The sequence below is a fragment of the Sus scrofa genome, chromosome 1, assembly GCF_054392235.1.
Source record: "Sus scrofa isolate SSC_HxYL_T2T_F1_AM1 chromosome 1, Sscrofa_HxYL_maternal_Yorkshire_Landrace_v2.0, whole genome shotgun sequence".
Classification (NCBI taxonomy): domain Eukaryota; kingdom Metazoa; phylum Chordata; class Mammalia; order Artiodactyla; family Suidae; genus Sus; species Sus scrofa.
This window is the reverse complement of record NC_139383.1, coordinates 203,288,275-203,310,653: the sequence shown is the minus strand read 5'-3', so window position 1 is coordinate 203,310,653 and position 22,379 is coordinate 203,288,275.

Sequence of the window (22,379 nt, the reverse complement as noted above, 5' to 3'; positions counted from 1 at the left end):
ATCTTGCAAAAATATATTACCAAATTAAAACATTCCAGGTCCTTTCTCAGAGTCTTAGAAGAAGCCCATGCAAGTGAGGGACCCTGAAGCTTACATTTCATAAAAAATATACCTCTGCTGATACAGTACAGGATTTGTGAGCTATGGAAAACTCTGGGACCTCTAGTTTTCAGCTCTTGGGTCATTTTTACATCAGAAATCAGAAACACCATTTGAATAGAGAAGAAATCCTGACCAAAAACACTGTACATATTAATATCTGTGATGCTCTTATAACCTCTACTGAGTTACCAGTATGACTTAAGCATATATGCCATAATATTAAACTTTCGGTTTTTGTGCCATAATCAGAGATGAAAAATCATGCTAGCTTGAATCAAAGAGCTTATCATGCTCTGACTTTGACAGCAGCCCTGTAAGTCATTTTTGGGAAAGCAAGGGAATTCCCCTATTGTCAACCTCAAAGGATTAGGTTTTCTTGTCTACATATCCTTGACATCCTCTTATATTTCTTCCATACCCTGGACTGTGTTCTTAGGGACTGAGTGACTTACATCTGAGACCCTGAAAATTAATGAAAAACCTTGCATAATGTAAGATCAATGAGAATAACAGGGGATTTGAAGGAGCTTTATCCTAGGTCAGGGTAGGTGGTGTGCCAAGAAAGATTTATGCTGATTTAGCCAGTGAAGAGAAATTGAGGATTAGATTTTCAATTTGAGAAGTAAAATGGATCCCAGGGAATTTAACTGGCCACTCTACATGTGCTTCACTGGTTACCAGCAATCTCTAGATCTGTCTGTTATGTGGGAATACATAGAGTGAGTGAATCTTGATAATTCCCTGTTCACCTAATCAGATTATCTCCTTGTCTAAATGCAGACTGACAGGTGGAAGACAAACCTGTAACTGGAGTGCATTCAATCGGGCTCTGTGTCTTTCCTCGGTTTATGGTTCAAGTGACTCTTTGGAAAAGTTAATGAGCACAGAGCTGCAAGGCTGGAGGTCTACATATTGTAGAGCCTGGTGTCTGAATTGGCAAGGCTCTTTAAGGAATTTTTCCATGCTGTCACCTGTAGCAAAGGCACAGAAATCACCATCTGCTCAAGCCCCACTCAATCCCCCCTGGGGAAGATGATAAGATATCCCTCCTGGAGTCCCAGATGGATGACTCAACACTCAAGTACAAGGCTCCTTCCAGAGAAGCTACAGGAGATAAGAATCAGATGGACCTGAATGTACAGCACAGTTCCCTGGCTCAGGAGTTCTAGTACCTTACCTTGTTCAGCCTGGAACACAAACCAAGTTAGCATGAGCTTTGGCATCAGACAGAACTAAATTCAAATTTTCTCACAGTGGAAACACTTAGGTAAGTTACTCAATCACTATAAGCTTAAATTTCTTCTCTAAACATGGGGTATAAGAAAACATACTGCTATTTGTATGGTTCTGAGAATTAAGTATAGTTAAGTGGATAAAAGTGACCATGACTAGGCTGAGCACGGAGTGACATAAAGAATTTTTTTTTTTTGGCTTTTTAGGGCCACATCTGTGGCATATGGAGGTTCCCAGGCTAGGGAATCAGAGCTACAGCTGCCGACCTACACCACAGCCACAGCAACGCAGGATCTGAGCTGCATCTGCGACCTACACCACAGCTCACGGCAACACCAGGTCCTTAACCCACTAAGCTAGGCCAGGGATCAAATCTGCTACCTCACAGTTACTACTTGGATTCATTTCCGCCTCACCACAATGGGAACTCCCATTAAGAAAATCTTTATTCCTGGAGTTATAGTATACACATTCACTGGGAGACTTGGATCCTGACTCACTCTCCAAGACTGTTTGTGACAAACATCCTATAACCCACTGGTAATACATACTGGTATCCAAATTTTCTACTTGTAAAGGGTGGATAGACAGTCTTGGTAGAGCCCAATTCAAAGTTCCAACTTGCATCAGGTTCATGAGATGAGGATAAGATAAATCAGAGCCTCTCTCAAACTCTCAAATCCGGCAGTTATGCCACATTCACCAACACTCATAGGATTCGGACCAATAAAAAATGAGATTAAAAAAGGTACCCAGTAATTTGTTGCTTGACCATCAGATTCCATGTGTTCATAGTCCTCAACTCTAATGGAATATCTGCAAAGAAAAAGGAGGCTAGCTCAACTGGGCAAGGAGCATTTCAGTTACATAAGGAACCATCACTTCAAATAGTAAGCTATTTAGTTACAAAACTCTTCATTGGAAACAAAAATACTCCACAAAGTATATTGAATCTATCAAGCAATTTTGTCTTTTGGTCCCATTCTTTTAATTGGGATGGTAACTTAAGATATATTTGCTAAAAAAATCATACTATTCCCACGTAAAACTCATACCTTTGTTATTTCTACCTAGTATTAATTCAAGTCAGTTCCCCTTTGCACATTTGTTAAGCACACATTGTATTCCAGACAATGTGTTAGGAAATAACTGTACAGTGACAATCAGAGATTGATTTTTTTACTTGTGGGAATAGCTACTTCTTATCCACTTTGTGACAGATACAAATAAGTGATTACAATACAGTGAAGGAGGTGCCACAGTAGAAGTATTTTCATAATAATTTACTGGGGTAGTTTTAAAATATGGGAATGTATAATGCTTCTCCATGGTAGAGTTAGAGAAACTTTCAGAGGCTGTCTATTCTTTAAGAAAAAGTAGAAGTTGGCCATGGAAATGGGTGATAGATTTTAAGAGAGATTTGGTGATTGTTGAGATATTGAAGCAAAGGAGAAAAGAGTAATCAAAACAAGTTTTGTGAGTTTGGGGAAGGGTAAGATAGGGATAATAATAATACATCTAGTCAAGTCTAGAAATGGCAAGAGAGTTTGGTGCTGTCAAGAGTGGAAGGCCAGTTGAGTTGGACGTCATGACAAATATCAGGGCTAAAGTTGGATGTTTTTGCATGATCTGCAGTGATATAAATTTAATCCAAACGTTTTTCATCACAGGCTAGACAAACTTGTATTTAAATGTGTGGTTCATTACCACTAGTCACATATTCTTAAGAAATATGAAAATACTACACTATTTTATAGCCTTGGGTTCAGTGAGATGACAATACCATCCTCATGGTTTTTCTATGAAGATTACATAAGAGTCAACAGAGAATGAGTTGAATCTTCATTGCTGCATTGCAAGAACTAGTTATATCAAAGTTATCCTTCAGCAAAAGATGGAGGAAAAAGATAATTACACTGCAGAAGTTTCATGGATGAGGTGCAGGAGAACTAATAGAATATTATGCATATTTGCATTTGTCTGAGGAGATAGAACACAGCTTTTATGATATCCAATGTCTATCACTCAAAGAAAAGGGTAGTATTAGTTTCAGAGAATGTGAAGAAAGAAGAGTAGAGAATAAATGCTGAGGGATCTCAACACTATGTGGGCAAGAGAAAAAAATGGGAAAGCCATGAAGACAAAAAGTTGACTCATAAATAGTATAAGTTCTGCTATAAGGCGATGCATGTGTTCCTCAGTCACTAAATGGTAATAAGCCCCTGGTGACCTTTAACACCCTGGTTTGAGTATATCATGTTATATGGCCAAAGTTACTTTGCAGATGTAATGAAGTTTAAGTATCAGTTGAAAAATAGGGAGACTGAATCTATTTTCACAGTTCCTAATGAGGGGCTTTTCTTCTAGCAGAGGGCAGAAGAGAAGTCAGGAGCTACAACAGAAGGGGAAGGCAGAGAGATTTGATGCAAAATAAGGATTTCACCCCCTGTTGCTGGCTTTTAAGGTAGAAGGGATCATAAGCTAAGGCATGCAGGCATCCTTTGTAAGCTGAGAACAGCCCTGGCCATGAGCCATCAAAGAAATGAGGATCTCAGACCTACAACTGTCCAGAACTGAATTGAATTCTTCAAAACTTTAATAATTCTAGAACTAGATTTCCACACCCCAACCCACACCCAAGACCGTCTAGATAAAAAACCAACTTGACCAACACCTAGATTTTAGCTTTGTTAAGACATTAAGCAGAAAACTCAACTGACCCATGTGGTGTGCGGACATTTAACTCATAAAAATTGTGAGATAATAAATTTGTATTGTTTTAAGCAGCCGTGTTTGAGGTTATTTATTACAGCAGCAATAGAAAACAAATATGCCATGCTATGAAAAATTGTGCAATGAAAAAACGCAGGGATCAAGGGCAAAACACTCAAAAACTTGACAGACACATGCAAAATACCCCCTTACAAAGGTAGACATCTAATAAAAACAGCAGCATAGTTTCACATATGTGAACTAGTTAGTAAATACATAAATACAACAAAAAATATGGCCCTTTACATTAAAAAAGACCTGAAACTTGTTTCTGGAATTAGGCATCGAAAGGATTACAGCTTATGCATTTTTGCAAAGTAGTGAAACGAAAGTTCACTGAAATTGAACAGAGAGTTTAACCTCATATGGGAGTGGGCATGGCTCGTGACACATAGTTGGTGGGTGAACCCAGTTGGCTGGTAGATGTTTAAAGTATGCATGTGTGCGCACTGTATATATTCTTATGTGACTCAGTGCATTCTTCTGGGTTCAGCTAGTATTCCTCATAGATGTGAACAAAATCATGCACAGGCAAATGCAAAAGTTGCATTATGATCAAAGTTTTCATTAATATATCCATTGCATCAGAATAAATTCATATTTTCAAAATAAGTGAATCTATATAGGAGTAAGTGCAATGAAAAATATTACAGCTGGCTGGGTGGCAGCCCATGCCAAACATAAGTCAATCTCCTTGACATCCAGACCAACTGGACTCTTGTCCTTATGAGGAGATGATGCCAGTCCATGCATGAGCCTGTGTGGTCATAGATAACTCAACAGGTCAGTTGTAGCAGCAGCCTTCCTCCAAGTCAGCAAGAGCAAAGTACTTCATCAGTATGTTTCACTCTCTTGAACATCAGACATTATGAAACCAAACCATCTTTGGGATCTAAACTTTAGTCCTAAGAGTTAGTTTCTCATTTTACAATGGCCCAGCTGGTATAAATCTCTTTGTAAATATTTTAAACACAGTTTCACTCTGATGTGGTTTTTTGCCCTCAAACAATTAGTGTTCCTCATTGATTGTATTTCTGCATGGTTGCCTTTGCAGAGTCAAAAGGAAGCTAGCATGGAGATACTGCTCCATGGTTAGGGGCAACTATAGAGAGAAAAAAATAACCCAAGAAGGCAGTTTTATGAAAAAATATATACACTAGTTATGACCAGAAATTGCAAAGCTGAGCTTTACTTTACAACCTCTATAATTTGATAAGTGCCCTAGAGTTTAGTCCAACCCCTTCACAGGGTCATTTGAAGCCCAGCCAACAGAGTGATTTGTCCAAGATCAAACAGTAATTTAGAATCAGAGCAAAGAAAAGAACTCAGACTCTCTAACAACTTTCAACATAGGGTGACCATAGACAATTTGAAAATCTTATGAAACCTCAAGCCCTTTTGCATGAGAGTAGCCTGTTTTTCTCCAGGTGTAAAGGTCAAATGAAACAAAAGTGTAAAGGTCTCATATTTGTTCATGGTAATATCTTAGGTGTAATTAATTTCATAATTTCTCCAATCATTTATTAGTCTCTTCCCTATTTCCACTGGAAATGAACAAAAAGCCAGATACATCTTAACAAAAGTTGAAAGAAAGAGGAACTAGAGCACCAGACACCAGTCATGTAAATTCACCCTATTTATAACCTCATCCTTGACCTCCTAACCTGGATCAACTCTTACCCTAGAGGAAAGAGGTTCTGAAATACACAGGTTCATTTCCTTCCAGTATTACCATGTTTCCAAGTACAGGACTTTTATGTCATAAAGATCAGTGAGTCACTGCTTAATTTTAAAAAGCCATGTGTGTGCGGGTGTGTGAAGCTAGAAATGTAAAAGGCCGCCCCCACTGAACTAGTTGGAAACTCAATTCTAGGCCCCTTGATATCTCTGCCTTAGAAAAATTCAAGTCTCCTTACAGTTTCAAGTTCTTTCCAGAAGATGTGCCATCATCCTCCATCATCCAAACCTAAGTGGTTTCCATAGCAACCTCCTCCTCAAAACCATCACTTTTTCTGGCAAGATCATCTCATTGTGACCACATTGGAGCTAAAAAATAAGCAAATAAAATTCTCAAAAAAGAAGTTAGGAAAATAACAACAGGCAAAAATAAATGTAATCCCAACGACACTCTGAACATAATAAGATTGAGAGAAGAAAACATTCCCAGTAATATTGGATTCAGGTTGTTAATGAAAATTTAATGTAGAGAATACTCTTATAAAAGAGGATAGAAGAAGGGAGGCAGGGAAGAGCCAGCCCCAAAGACCAAAGATTTCACAATGGTTTGGGGACAGCCAGCTTCTCCTCACCTCCCTTTTCTTCTCTGATAAGCATACAGTCACCGGCATTGAAATAGAATTAAAACTAAAGCTCCAAATGAGGTTTCCACTAGGAAAAGCTGTCTCTTGTAGAGCTGGGAGCAGTGCCAAGTGCTCATAAAGCAATTTGGGAAGGTTCTGCTGGAAAGGCAGGAATTCCTGTCTTTCCATCACTCACAGCCCTTTACAATCCCTGGCATATCAGGGTATCAGGATCTTATGGTACAAGTTAGGATCTGAAGTAGCTCAGGCAGGATCCATCGGCCTTATTCTAAACGGTTATATTTCTATTACTACCTTAACTTTGGCCACTGTTAATGGTAATAAAGGCCCATCTCTCTTCTATAGCTTTGGCTAAAAGGATATTCATCTCTTCCCCTTTGAAACCCAATTCTACCATCAGTATACACCATTCCCTGAGTAATGATTTTTGTGTTGTATCTGTAATAGTCAATCTCACTGTGTTACTGACCTGAGGGTAAGGAAGGTGCTCTTCATGTTCCCCTACAGTATATACTCTAACAGATAATTTTGTGGATTCCTAGGGACCAGAGCGTGTGTGATCCCCACACAAGGGCAGTGATAGGTTTTAGTGTTCAGATGCCATTCCTACCTGTCTATCATCAATCAAGTAGTCAGGGGTCAAAAAGAGTAGCAAGGGAACGTTCACAGGTACTTCAATCCCTTTCTGAAACAGGATTCCTCTGCTCTGACCACAGGAACTTATAAAGAAAGGGGATCCATTTTCTGGGGAAGATTTTCCTCCTGTGGCATTGCCAAGAAAGAAAAAAAAAAAGTTTTCATATCCAAAGACAGAGTTTCCTTAGGGAAATAAATGGATTCCTCCTAAAAGAGAATTGAATGAAGAAAAGGGTTGTGGAAGAAAGAAATAGTATTTGCAGGGCACAACAGAGAACATGTGCTGAAAGTTTGATAAAATATCCCCCGAGTGGAATCAGTCAGGACAGGTTTGTTTATGCTGTGGTAACAAATAACTCTAAAATATGGCTTAAAAAAACAAACATTTATTTCCTGTTATGCTAGAGAAGATTGTGTGTTGGCTGGGGGCTCTGCTCTGCATCACCCTAACTCGAGACCAAGTTTGACAACACAGCCACTCTTTGGAACTCAGTTGGAAGCTGCAGCAGGGGGGAGGAAAGCTCTAGAGAGCCAGAGTTTCCCTCCGAAAGTTCCGCTTTCCTTCTGTTCACAGCTTATGGGCTAAAACTCACCACATGATCCCTTCTCACACTGAGAACACCAGGAAGAGCCTTCTTTACACCTGCCTGGCAGGTGGAAGGCTGGGATGATTTGGTGAATGAAACCATGACTATCAGGAAAAAAAAAACAAAAACAAAACTCTGAAGGACATTTCAAATGTATAGTTTTATGTTAGATTGTTTCTGAATCAGTAGCTATCCCAAACAGCTTTACTCAGGCCTTGAGCCCCATGGGAGCCCTGGAAATACATTACTCATTCATCCACTTTTCACCTGACAGTTATCGATGTCTGTATTTAGTCTTGTGGAAGGTAAGACATACAGGGTGTATATGTCATCTTTATAGGCTCATGATCCTTCTTGTTCTAGGATTATCCCATTATCACAACCTGTTCTGTGCTTCCATTAAAAGAAAAAAAAAACTCTTAGATGTCAATTTTGGTCTAGATTATAATAGAATTCATAACTGTACCTCTAGAGATATGATGATCTGAGCTCCTGCACCCTTTCTGGAAGGTTCTAGCTTTGCAGTTCTAGCTAGTTTCCCTCATCCCCACCTCCCCAATACTCTTAGCTTGTTCTTACTTTTTCACTAAGGGATGTGACAGACATCTCATTGAGGCAATTTGTACCTGATTACACTGGATGTTTGACATTATTCCCTGGAGTAGTTCAGCAATCATAGCTAGAATAGGTCATTCTTGTCTCTTTATAAGCAATTTTTTTTTTTTTTTTTTTTTTTTTTGGCCATGCCTACAGCATGTGTAAATTCACAGGCCAGGCCAGGGATTGAACCTACAACACAGAAGTGACAATGCCAGATCCTTAACCACTAGGCCACTCTGAAACTGCTGTAATTGATGATTTTTTTTTTTTTTTTTTGTCTTTTTTCCATTTCTTGGGCTGCTCCCAAGGCATATGGAGGTTCCCAGGCTAGGGGTCTAATTGGAGCTGTAGCTGCCGGCCTACACCACAGCCACAGCAACCCGGGACCCGAGCCACGTCTGCGACCTACACCACAGCTCACAGCAACGCCGGATCCTTAACCCACTGAGCAAGGCCAGGGATCGAACCTGCAACCTCATGGTGGATTCATTAACCACTGCACCACGACGGGAACTCCTTGATGATTTTTAAAAAGATCTACCCTCTGAATTCTTCCAAAAATAGGGATGGACATAGGTCCTGGACCCTGAATTATCTGATATGTCAAGAATTCAGGAATCATAATTTTGACAGTAGTTTGTGCTTCCACGATATATTGTAGAGCTAGAAATAGAATGTTAAAAATTAACATTTAAGTTCAATTTCAAGTCAAGAGATTAATATTTATTGAAGAAATACCTAGTGTGCTCATTGATCAGAAGTGTTCTTATAGGAAAGGCAGACTGATTTCAGTCCCAGATGTAAGAAGTATGTCTTGACAAATCAACCCACTTTGAAATGCAAATCTCATTCACCAAAGGTCCTTAGGGATTACAATTGAGGCATAGTTTTCTAAGTGAACTTGACAGAGACTATACCTAGCATGTACTCCTCTGCACCAGTGAACCTCTGTGCCTGCCACATCATTTCCCAGGAATGTGGAAGACCACGGCCTGAGTCCGGCCCACCAGAAGTACAAGTTAAAACAGTCAAGCACAGCCCCCAATCCGTGATTCCCTAGAATTGGTGTACATGTACCCCAGCTTTCTCACCGCTTGGGTTGAAAAATTTAAAGTTGCATATTTTACACAACTGCCTAGAATTTGTTTGCCAGTTGTGCTCCAGTTGTCCATGCTGATGGCTGGCTTAATGGTAAACTATATTTTGGCTACTTTCTTTTCATATATCACTCCACATTTCTTTACTTTTTTTTCTTTTTCTGCTTTTTTAGGGCCGCTTCTGAGGCATATGGAGGTTCCCAGGCTAGGGACAGAATTGGAGCTACAGCTACAAGCCTATGCCACAGCCACAGCAAGGCAGAATCTGGGCCGCATCTGCAACCTACACCACAGTTCACTACAACACCGGATCCTTAACCCACTGAGAGAGGCAGGAATTGAATCTTCATTCTCATGGATACTAGTCAGATTCATTTAAGCAAGCTATTTAAAACAAAGTGTCTTAACATTAAATATATTTACTTATTTTTATTATTCACTTGCTGTTAATATTTACTTATGTTGTCCCCTAACAGTCCAATTTCATATATATACGGGAGAGAAGGAAATTTCTTCTTTGAAATGTAATTGGGAGTCATTTATTTGTTTGAAAAGAATAACTAGAGAGTGAAACAATTGTTCATTCAGAGTCACAATTCATCTGGCTTTGATCATTTAGGCCCAGGATTTAAGAATTATAAAAATCTCAAGGGAGTTCCACCTCTGGGACCAAGCTCAGCCCTTTCTTTCTCTCCTGTTCTCCTAGGTTCCAACCCCACCCCCAGGTCAGATGCACGTGTTGCTCTCCCAATAGAGGGAAATAGTACAGGCCCTGCCTCCCTAGTAGATTCCCTCATTCTGGCCCACCCCTAACTACCAGATTTTTACCACTACTCATGGCTTAGTATGAAAATTATATAGTATTACAAAAATCATGCCACAAACCATACTATTTTTCCTCATAGATCTTCAGTACCATGCCTATTTCTGCATTGTTAGCTTCTTAGAATCAGACCCTTGGGATGCAGTTTGTGTTTTGTATTTGTACCAAAAGCCAGTTGTAGTAGAGTAACTAATGAGAACAATGCTCTGCCAGGGCTTGTGCTGTCTAGAGGGTGTGGAGAGAGACCTGGAGCATTCCTGCACATGTCCTCCACGTGGGGAGGGAGGATGCTGGTCCGGATGTGTCACTATTGTCTCCCAGCAATGGAAGGCTTCTGCAGCTCCAAAGGATAACAAACCATGGACAGCCTACAGACCACGTCCCCATCGCAGCAAAGTCTCACGAGATTATCTATCCCATCTCTTCACTTGAGAGTCCTGGACACTGAAGGAGAACAAATACACTCAGGGAATGTGATGGCGGAATGTGGCTGTCTCCACTCCAGCCCCACCAGGGCCACTGGCCAGGTATTGCTCTTTTTGATGATAGAGTTTTCTGGTTGTAGACGCAGGGGAACCTCTAATTCTTAAAGAGCACAGAGGCACTTGTTGTGGTCAGAAAACACCTGACCTTCGATCGATTGCCCTTCTCTCACTTTCTCATGCTTTTTCCCTAAGGTACTCAAACATGTTCTTGAGAACACTGAGGATACTTACAAAGGACCGGGGAAAACAGATGGGGACAGAAGTACTTGCTATGCACCAGGCATGTGCTAAGGACAGGCACATCTCATGTCACTGGGCTTCACAGATGTTATGTATTTTTATAGAGTGAAGGTTTGTGGAAACTTTGCATTGAACAGTTCTACTGGCACTGTTTTCCCACAGCATTTGCTCATTTTGTGTCTCTGTGTCACATTTTTGGAATTTGCAGAATATTAAAAACTTTTTCATTATTACATTTTTGTGTGACTTATGATCAGTGATCTTTGATGTTATCAGTGCAAATGATTACAATGCCCTGAAGGCTCAAATGGTGGTTAAAAATTTTTAACAATATCGTATTTTTAAATTAAGGTATGAGCATTGTTTTTTAGACATGATACTATGGTACATTTAATAGACTGCATTATATTGTACACATAACTTTCATATTCACTGGGAAATCAACAGATTCCAAGTGCCTCACTTTATTGCAATGTTTTCTTTATTGCCATTGTCTGGAACCAAACCCAGAGCATCTCTGAGGTATGCCCATCATAGTCTAATTATGTTAGATAAGTTATTAAGTTATTTCATCTAGTGTGTTTAACAACCCAGTAAAGAGGTGTTTATTATTATCCTTACTTTACAGTAAGGATAGCCCAGAGCCTCCACGTGTGAGAGGGTTTGAAGCAAGATCTGAATGATCCCCATACACCCACCAGTGTCTAGGCTTTGAGCTTGCCAGTGTCTTCTTCCCCACTATCCAATCAAAGGCCCTGATCTGAACCTGTAAGGTGCTAGAATTCCTGATGGGATATATAGTGCCCAGCTTATGATACACAGGGCTTCCCAAACTGTCCCAGGATCTAGGAAATAGAGACAACTACACCCAGGTCAAAGGATTTTAGTCCCTGTTGCTTACCAGACAAGAAAACCATGGAATTTTTGTTTTTTGTTGTTTTTTTTTTTTTTTTTGGTCTTTTTAGGGCCTCACCCATGGCATATGGAAGTTCCCAGGCTAGAGGTCGAATCAGAGCTGCAGCTGCCAACCTACGCCACAGCCACAGCAATGCCAGATCTGAGGCATGTCTGTGACCTACCCCATAGCTCATGGCAATGCTGGATCCTTAACCCACTGAGCAAGGCCAGGGAGCAAACCCATGTCCTCATGGATACTAACCAGGTTCATTACCACTCAACCATGACGGGAACTCCTGCAGGATGGGTTTTAAGAGCAAGGCCTGAGCAGAAATTTCTGTCCTTGAGGAAAATGTCAAAGGTCTCATGTGCCTTCTGGGCTGCAAGGCTGTGGAAGGACCACTTCAGTATCACACCCTAGCTCCTGAGTCTCCAGCCAGCTGAATCACCCACTGATGACTTTAAGCTATAGGATGTGCTTCTCCACTCCTGTCCTAACCTGACTTGAGTGAGCTGCTGGCTCATTGTGTGCCTGGCATATATTTGTCTCTGCTTCCTTCTCAGCAGTCATGAATGTGAACAGAAGATAATTCAAACATCTGATCTGGGCTAGCTATTCTTACAGGCTGTAGTGTATGTAGCATGTCAAGAGGGCAATATCCCCAAAGTAAATTTGTCCCATGTTAATGGGAGGAATTTAAGGTCAAATAACTATAGTATTATGGCTATGAAGAAAGAACGCTGGACTTGGGAGTATCCCCTGATTCCATTTTTAAAATAGTCCTTTGCTCTTTGGAAAGTCATACACATTTCAGGACCTCTATTTCTTAATAGAAACAAAAAAAATAACATAAGATTATAAAAAATGTAGGATTTTTGTGAATTTAACATAGTGATGTCTGTTGGTAAATCTTATAAACTATAAAGCATGATATACAGAATTAGGACTAATAGGCTTGAGTAGCCCAGTCAGTGACAATCCCAAGAGCCTAGGGTTGAAATGCTTTTTTCTACAGCTGTCATGTGGGGAGTCAGGGTTCTTGGACTATTACAGAATGTGCCAAAGATAAAGTCAGAATGACATTTCTGAAATAGGGTCTTGTCACGGGCCTATGAGCTGCCACAAGTCCTGAATGTAAGCCCAAATCTGGGAGGCCCAAGGGAGTTGAAAACTATGGACGAGAGTCTGCTGTGTCATTCTAGGCAGAAATATGGGTAACATAGAGAAGCAATTGGGGTTTTATGAGCTCATATAGAATCACCTGTATATGCTTGACCCATTTGAGGGGGCAAGGGTTAGGACCTATATGTGGATGATTTCTATACTGCAGTGAAAAACTAAACCTTAACTAATATGAAACTGGAAGGCGCAGGTAAATATTCAAAGTTACATGAAGAGCAGGGAAAGGAAAATCAGATAATGGCAAGTTAAATATCAAACTCAGTCCTGGGTACTGTGCAGATCCAAAAGAGTGTGACAAAGCTCTGCTATTTCAGAAAAGTTAAATTTTATTGGAGAATATGGCAGATATATAAATAATTACCATGTGAAACAAAGAACAAATGCCAGAGCAAAAATGCAAAGCGCTGCAAGGAGTAGGGTGAGGAAGTCACTTTTGTTGGGTTAGAGACTGATCGAAAAAGTATCCCTAAAAGAAATGACATCAAAATGAGCTGGACTTGGGCAGAAGGGCTGAGAGAGAGGAGGTGGGCCCCCCAAGGAAGAGAGGTTGATTTGGGCAAAATATCAGAGTTGGGAATCTGGAAATGGGGTGCAACCTGGCCAGTCTGGGAACGAAAGACAAATGATGGGAAGATTGCTGGGCAAAAGAATGTTGAAGATGAGGTTCTGAGCATGGGCTTCCATTTGGCAGATGATACTTAAGGACTGAATACTGAGAATTAGGGATGTTGTTAAGATCACTCCCCTCCAAAAATGTGTGATTATTACCTTTCTAGTCAATATGATTTAGACTACACTTATTTTATTACTCTTTATGATAGTCCATCTCCAAGATGGTGCCCAGTGACCCCTAACTCCTGGTATCCATGCCCTCATATGAAATTGCCCACCTTGTAATAGGTGTGGTCGGTTTCACCATCACATGTAAAAGTGATGATATGTTATTTCTGAGGCCAGGCTATAAAACATTTTGCAGCTTTTGCCTCTCTCTCTCTCTCTCTCCCTGTGTGCATGTGTGTTTCTCATTATTCACTTTAGACCACCTGCCATGTCATGAGCTACTCTGTGGAGAAGCCTAGGTCACCAAGAGCCAAGGACTCCAGCCAATATCCAGAAAGGAACTCAGGCCACTTGCCAACAGCAACATGAATGAGTTTGGGGAAGACCATCCAGGATAGGCAAGCCTTCGGTGAGGCAGCCCAGCCAAGACTGCCACCTCAGGAGAGTCTCTGAGCCAGCACCACCCAGTTGAGCCAGGCTATATTCTTCAGCCTCAGTAACTGTGTGAGATAATGAATAATTAGTATTTAAGCCACTATATTTGGGGGTTAATTTTTTTACAGAGCAATTGATAACTGATGTACTTCATCTTTCAACACATATTTATTTATTAGGTGTCTACTGGTCTCAAGAATTGTGTAGTTAGTTAATAGTTATTACAACTCTAGGCTTCTTGCTTTCAGAAAATGATATTAGACTTTATATTGATTTTTTTTTTTTTTTTTTTTAGCAAAGCACTTTTTCTAGCTTCCAGCCTTTCCATGTTTCCAGCCCTCTCTCATCCTGGAACATTTTCTTCCTCCATCCTAACACCTTTCTGCTGGCCAAGTTTAAAGTATCCATTGCTTTAATTTAATTTCTTCCTAGAGAGAACTTTCCACATACCTAGACTAGGACAGGGCCCTCCGGAATAGTTTCTTCTAGCACACACTTTATCAAATTCCCTTGTCTAATTGTCATCTTCCCTGCTAGGTTGTGTATTTGTAAGCATGATGGATATTTTATGTATGGTCACAAATTAACTGGAGTGATTGTCTGCTTGTACAGTTCTTGAAGCCATTCTGGAGAAAAGAAGCTGTTTCTCATGTGCATTTCTGTCCCTCCAATTCATACTCATCCAAGGATGGCTGCAGTGGACTGTCCAACCAGATAAGGGTCCAGGTTAGTGGCCTCATGGTGATATGGACACAGTCATTGTCAAGAATAGAATTCTTGCCTATGAAGCCATGAAAAATAATGGGTAACAAAAGGTCTAATCTTAGAGGAAACTTACACAAACCATTGATTTCATCAGGTTTCATTTTGTTATTTTTAAAGGGGCAAGAGTTTCATAAGAACACAACTCTAGAGGAAATTTTCATTAACTCCAGAATGGCTTTTGGCACATGGTGCTGCTTCATGGGTCTTCCAGGATCTCAGCACAGAAGTCACTAGCTTTGCCCAGAGGGTCCCAGTTGACCCAAAGGCTATACTAAAGTTTATACAGCCACACGAAGATTTTCCTAATGGTTTTTCTTCCCACTTCTTTAAGTCTTATGCTCCCTTAAGTACCAAAATAAGAGTGGTATTTTTAAACCATTTGTCCAGGAAAAAAAAAAAAATCTCTGCCAACACACCAGGCATTTGCCATTGGTATACAGGGGTTTCGTGGAGCCCTTGGTGGTGGTAAGTAAGGCCAGGGCTCATTTGTATCCATTATGGCTGCAACCTGATGTGGAGCCCTAAGTGACCTCCCTTTGTGCTTCTCTCTCACCGCCCTGTGAGCCAAGCAGGAAAAGGGAGGTAAGTCTTATGTCTTCCCACACAGCTCAGCCCTGAGTTATGCTAATTACCATCCCAGAGCCAGTTAAGAAAAACACATATTGTCAAGCTGGGGCTTTGAAAGAGAAAACAATGAATATTTCTTTGCCCCTCTCTTCTTTTTGCCTCTGCTAATTGGTTCATTTTTCTGCTACAATCAGTGGGAAGATAGATTCTTCTGGCCCCCATTTACGAAATAAACTGAAATCTATTTCTCTTTCATGTCCATTAGAGCCAGCTCTTTGCTAATTGTGCCTATAAATGAGTAGATCATTAAAACATTACATTGGGAAAGTTTTTTTTTTTTTTTTTCTTTTTCTTTTCCTCATTCTCACAGCAATCTGCAGAGGACTTTTTCCTTCCACTTTCCTTTCCCTTAAGAAATGAAGCAATGTTTAGAACCTTTCACATTTCAAGTAAGAGTCTTTCAAATGAAAGGAAAAAATATTTCAAACCTCAGCATTTACGTCCATATGGTCGCTATTCAGAGTGAACAATTAACACAAAGCTGGTACCAGCACTAGGAGAGAGAAGTGCCAGCTTCCAGGAATGCTGGTAGATTTCTGATGACAGATCTAACATTTAAGGCCTTGAGTGCATTGTTGCCAGAAAGGTGACATATGAACAACAACTAAGAGTGAAAAGCAGTCTCTGCCATTGAGGCAGGTGCAACTCTACCGTGTATATACAGATAAACTGGTAGCACGTAAATTATGAGTTAACATATTCTGGCTTAATCCATATAATCAAGTGTTTTGACTTTTTTTTTTTTTTTTGAGTTACTACTGGTGTACTAGGTTCATTTTTTATTTGATATAACAATAATGATGTTTATCCTAATTCCAAACTAACCTATTCACTCTACCCAAAATACCAAAAGTACCAAAAAACATCCTAAGCAATATAGCCCCTGAAAAATCAACCAAATCTAAACTGTCCAGGAAGGCTTGTGTGGTTGCTCCACCAAAAATCTATTAACATAACTCACCAGGCTTCTTACCATCATGTGTGTAATTTAAAGGAAGAGAAATCTGAGGTAAATTAATCTTTAACATAAAACAAACAGGAGAGTTCACTATGTTCTAGGCATTGCCTGAGGAACTGAGGATATAGCAATAGTCAATGACCACTCTGAATCCACTGCTTGGAGGATAGAAACATGCAGGTATTCTGCAGCATGCTAAGGTCTTTGATATAAGGAAGCATGAAGTGTGGGATTAATCCAGATTGGGGATGGGGTGAATGAGGGGAGGGTTATGGTGGAGGTTTGGACTAAATTGAGCCCTTAGAATGAGCAGAAGTGGCCAAATAAATAATGGGAAGAAAGATTCTTCCTTTTGAGGTCTATCTCTTTTATTGTCCCAAATCATCCAGTAATGACCAAACCTCATCCTTCATATGAAAAGAAATCTATCACAGGCATACACAGAGAGCCCTGTTTGTCCATAGTGTTGTGTGTTTCTGTAGACTCTCCTTACATCTGTAAGAGAGAAGCACCAATAGAGGAATCAGACAGCTAGAACACCTAACTCTCGATATCCTGGTGAAATTTCTAAGCGAGAAGCCCAAAATACGTATGACTTTTTCCTCTAGTAATATTTTAAGTTTGAAACATGTGTTCCCAAATAATTATAAAGATAGGGAAATATATTTTAAAGCAACCAGCCTAGAGCCTGGCACAATCAGTCCTCAGAATATAATAATTTCCTACTCCTATTTTTCTTTTTTTTTTTTGGCCATGCCAGCAGCAAGTAGATGTTCCTTGGTCAGGAATCAAACCCCTGCCACACCTGTAACTAGAGCCACTACAGTGACCTTGAGTGGATCTTAACCCACTGAGCCATGAGGGAACCCCCCTCCTCCCATTCTCACATTTGACTTTCCCAGAGAGAACATCATGGTGTGACTTTGAAATGTTAAAGGCTCCAACGAGCTGCATTCGCATATAATCCTCAAAATTATTATAGTTTGCAGCAGACAAAAATCACTAATAAATTTAAGCTGAGCATCATGATTCTATCAATCCTATTACCTAATTGTTATAACCTTTTTTTCCCATTCGAGTTATGAAAAACCTATATACTGGCCATAATGGGATACATGTACTGAAGTCATGATCTGAGAGGGGAAGGAAAGCCCAAGTTAAGTGGCTTCTTGGCAAATAATACTGCCTTGCCATTTTAACCCTTAGAAATCAGATTCATTGGGGGAAAGGAAGAGTTTCTCCACCCTCTCCCCATCTTCATCCCCAATATACACACACGAGCTTACAAAAGCCCTTTTTTCTTTTCCTTAAAAAAAAAAAAAAACCTATTAACTCCAGTACTATTAAAAAAAAAAAAAAAAAAAACAAAACTAAAACTAAAATGAAACAAAAACCACACATACAACATATTCTCTGATTAATTCCACAATGACAATTTTTTTCTGTAGACGGCCCTTTCTTAGGAATTCCCTCCATGGGGCCAGTGGGTTTCCATCCCCATCCTGGTGCAGTGGGTTGATGATCTGCTTTTCTGCAGCTGTGGTGTAGGTCACAGCTGTGGCTCCGATTCAGTCTGTGGCCAGGAATTTCCATATTTCTTGGGTGCAGCCATTAAAAAAAGAAGTCTTTTCTTATAAACCCTACTGTCCAGACCTCATATGTTGATATCAAGTTTTAAGGTACAGGGTCCATGTCTAGTTTGTCTTCCTTCTCCATCATCCAGCCCAGAGCCCAGCACACAATATCTGTTCAGTGAATTTCAGATGAATGAGAGAGATGGATGGCATGGCTTATTGCTGAGGTTTTATGCATGCATGATTATAGCCTCATAAGTGCGCTGTAAACTTGTAAATGTAAGGGGTAATTATTTGTTTCATTTATATTTCTAACATCTTGGGTGAAACCACCATCAGGCACATGTGTCACCATTCTCTTTCCTTTTCATTTGGCTGACAACATTCTTGATACACATTCCTACTCAACCAGATGCAGACTCAGAGTCCTTCTCAGAACAACCTTCAATGCTACTCTGTAATCAAACTAAATTGAAAAATGCAATAAAACTTAACTGGCAACTCTTGCTGGTATAACAGCTAAGACAATCACAAGTATGGTGAATATTTGTCACAAAAAATGAATAAACTGTCACAGTTAAGAAAAGCCTAGGAAGACATGAGTACAAATGTAAGTTTCCTGAATGGGATCTTGGAACAGAAAAGGGACATTAAGTTAAAAAAAAAAAAAAAAAAGAAATCCAAATAAAACAGAGACTTTTGTTAATAACAATAATGCATCATTACCATTTTGTCAATCATAACAAATGTACCATACTAACGTCAGATGCTAAAAATGAGAGAAACCAGTGTGGAGATAAGGGGACTGCTATCTTCACAATAGTTCTATAAGTCTAAAACTATTCTAAATTAAAAGTTCATTCAAAATATTGAAAAGAAAATATTTCTGAAAAAAATGAGTAAGTATGGATATAGAAGCCTTAATTCAATGCTGTGGTCATGAAATAAAAAATTGATTTTTTTTTTTTTTTTTTGCCAATGGCTTTCATTTTGGTAATTGCCTATAAGTAGCTTCTGAATCTTTTCCTGAACTTAAAGACAAAAGATAAAGCAAATAGAACAAGGTTTTCTGAAATGAAATTAATTTGTTCATGAAGAAAATAGATTGGATTAAGCAGTGCTATTCTACAATAAATGTTGTACGATGAAAATACACTATTCTTATGAAGAATTTCCATTCTTTATGTTTTGCTCAAAGTTGCATTTTCCTTTGTCTTTTTTTTTTCTTTTTTCTTTTTTGGATGCTCCATGGCATGTGGACCAGGGATCAAATCCAAGCTGCAGCTGTAGCTAGCTGGGCAATGTTGAGTGCTTTAACCCACCGTGCCGGGCCAGGGATTGAACCTGAGTCCTGGAGCTACAGGGAAGTCACCAATCCCGCTGCAGCACAGCAGAAACTCCTAAGTTGCATTTTTCATTATCTGTGAACTGATCATTAAATCAATGGCTATTATTGTAATGGATAAAATGTGGAATTTCATCATATACATTTTCACTCAGTTATTATCTGTCCAATGTTTCTAGATTATCCATGACATTCATGCCAGGCTGTCCCATTATTAAAGCATCTTGTGTTTTAATCGAGGTACAACTATTCACTTAGCCCAAAGCTAACTGAATTTTTGAATAAATTCATAAATAAATAGATTCAAACTACCAGGAGACACAATATTTATGGAAGTGATCAACTTAATTTTTTAAAAGGATCTTAAAAGGCAAAATAAAACATATTTGATTCTACAAGTAAAGTGTGGGATCTAAATTTATTGAGAAGGACATGTAAGCAAGACACAGAAAGAAGACATCACCTCATTCCCTAACCACACCGCTGATAATAATGCTTCCATCTTTCTTACATGGTCAGCATCTTTATCTGAACATGGATATTCTCCACTCAGGCTTTCAAACAGCCCAGGGAGATTAATTGCACACAGGCTTGTGGAAAGCATCTTTATAAGGAGGTGCTGTAAAGTTTTGGTGAAGGGCCAAACTTTGAGAACAGCCCATTCTCGCATTAGTCAAGGTCTTACTGGAAATGCCTGAAAGCTCAGGAGGAAAGCGGTTCCCTTCAGTTCCTGACATGCAAGAAGCTTGGATGGTTCACAAAAGATTCAGATAAGCATCTGGCCATTTGGGTTCGGGTCCAAGCCAGACTTCTGAGGTTCCTGAGGTGCATCCATGCATGTTTATTATATTGTTAACAGTGTGGAAGAAAATGTATTTGATACAAAGGCATGGTCAAATTGTGGCAAAAAGAAGTCTTTGTATCTAGTGTTCATCATTAATAAATCAATGAGGGAGTTCCTTTCTGTGGACAAGTGTGGATTCTACATTTGGTCCACCTATCAAGTTCAAGCCAAGAATCTAAAATGATCCCTGTTCTTCCTACTTGGGAAAGAAAAACTTAACCAAGATCTGTAGTCCAGACAACCATCCTTGACCGAAGAGGCTTGTGACAACCAGACTTGAAAGTAATGCTCACTCCTTTACAGTGTGTCTGCAAGAAAAGGCATGCCTGGGATTGAACTTGGGTTTCACCTTCTCTCTCATCTAAGAAAGAGTACTGTTTTGCCTCATTAGCACTGATAAAATCATAGCCACAAATCCTCTCCCTGAGGTACTGAAATTAGCTGTTTACATCCAGGGAGACAATTGCAGTATACTGTTAGCAGTCATAACAGAATACTAAGCAGGGACTCGGGGTTCCCTTAAGCAAACAGGGCAGGGAAAGGAGTTGAACTCTACCTACAAACATAAATAAACAGCACCCCATAGGGGTATAGTCTTCCTTCAGAGCTAATCACTAATTCATTTAAGGGTGACCGTCATTGTCTCTCAGAAAGAAAATGGAGTTCATTTCTTCCCTTTTCCTTCAGACACAAATCATATTTGACATCTGTGATCTCCTATGTTTTAATTTTTATAAACTCCTCAGTGCCAGCAGAAATGTTAATCCTTTAAAAAGAGAACTCCAGCCTTCTTAATCCAGAAGCCCTATGAATAGTAATAAAGTATCTTCTGAACACAGCCCCTCCTATGTTTTTATTCCACAGTCCCAGCATCCCTGGTCTTGACTTTGACCTCCAGTCTTCCCAATGCACTCTGGGATAGTAAAAGGAAAAGAAAGGAGATGGGTGAGGAATAGCAAAGAGGAGGAGAAAAAATTGGTGAGGAGATCATCTTTGTGTGCATGTATTTCCATTGAGGAAAGAAGAGAAAAATTGTTGAGCAAAGAACACCTAAAAGAAAATGTCATCTATTTATACATCTGGAAGAGGCTCTGAAATGAAGCAAATATCATCAGTAACTTCCAGGAATTCACAATCCAAAGGAGGAAAAAAATTATGCAAACCAGTGATCTCAACTGGCTTCTGTAAGTATGATGAGATGCCAGAGAAAGGTCTTAGTTTTGCCTGGAGGATCTCAGGATAGGTTTCCTGGCGGAGAGGATACTTGAACCATATCTTCAAAGTTGGCCAGGTGAGGCAGGGGAGAAGGTGTGAGAAAGACAGGCCAGAACAAAGATAGAGGGAGCAGCACAAGGGTACTTATCAAGGCACACAGAATTACGTAAAGCGGAGGTGGGTTGCAAAAGTTGGCTGACTGACATAGAACCACACTGTGTTTTAGAAAAGTTTTACCAGGAATGACTGCATCCAAAAGATCTGTTTTTGTGGCTCTGTGGAGAGGAGACTGAATGGGGGCACAGACATGCCAGGAGGAAGCAGAGAGATGTGTAGATTTATCCACTGGGAAATTAGGCAGGTTTCTAGCTTGTGATATGAAGAACCCTCTTCCTTTCCTGGTTCAGTCTTGACACTGACAATTCTCATCTCTAGAATTCCCCAAAATTATCTGGAAAGTTTGTTGAAAAATCATGATTTCTGGAACCTACTGAATTAGAATGGGAGATCCATAAATATGTACCCCAAATTCCAAGAACCACTACCTGCAATACAATTTAAGTCACTGAATATATAAATTTATATTGTATTTGGAAGAAGTACTGAATCCATGGTTAAAGCCTTCATTTGGGTTCAGGTGCCAGAAACCTTTCACTGCAGTCAGGATAGGAGGTGTGAGGGTACCCAGGAGAACTCCAGTGGCCTGGGGTTAAAATGGGAGTGGTGTGAATGGGGTTAAATCTACAGCCTCTATAGTGTGCTAGAATAAACAGCATGGTAACAAGAGATCAATGAAGGAAAAGGAGGGGGTCAAAAGAGAACACTATTCAAATGCATAATCATAACATACATCATTTCAT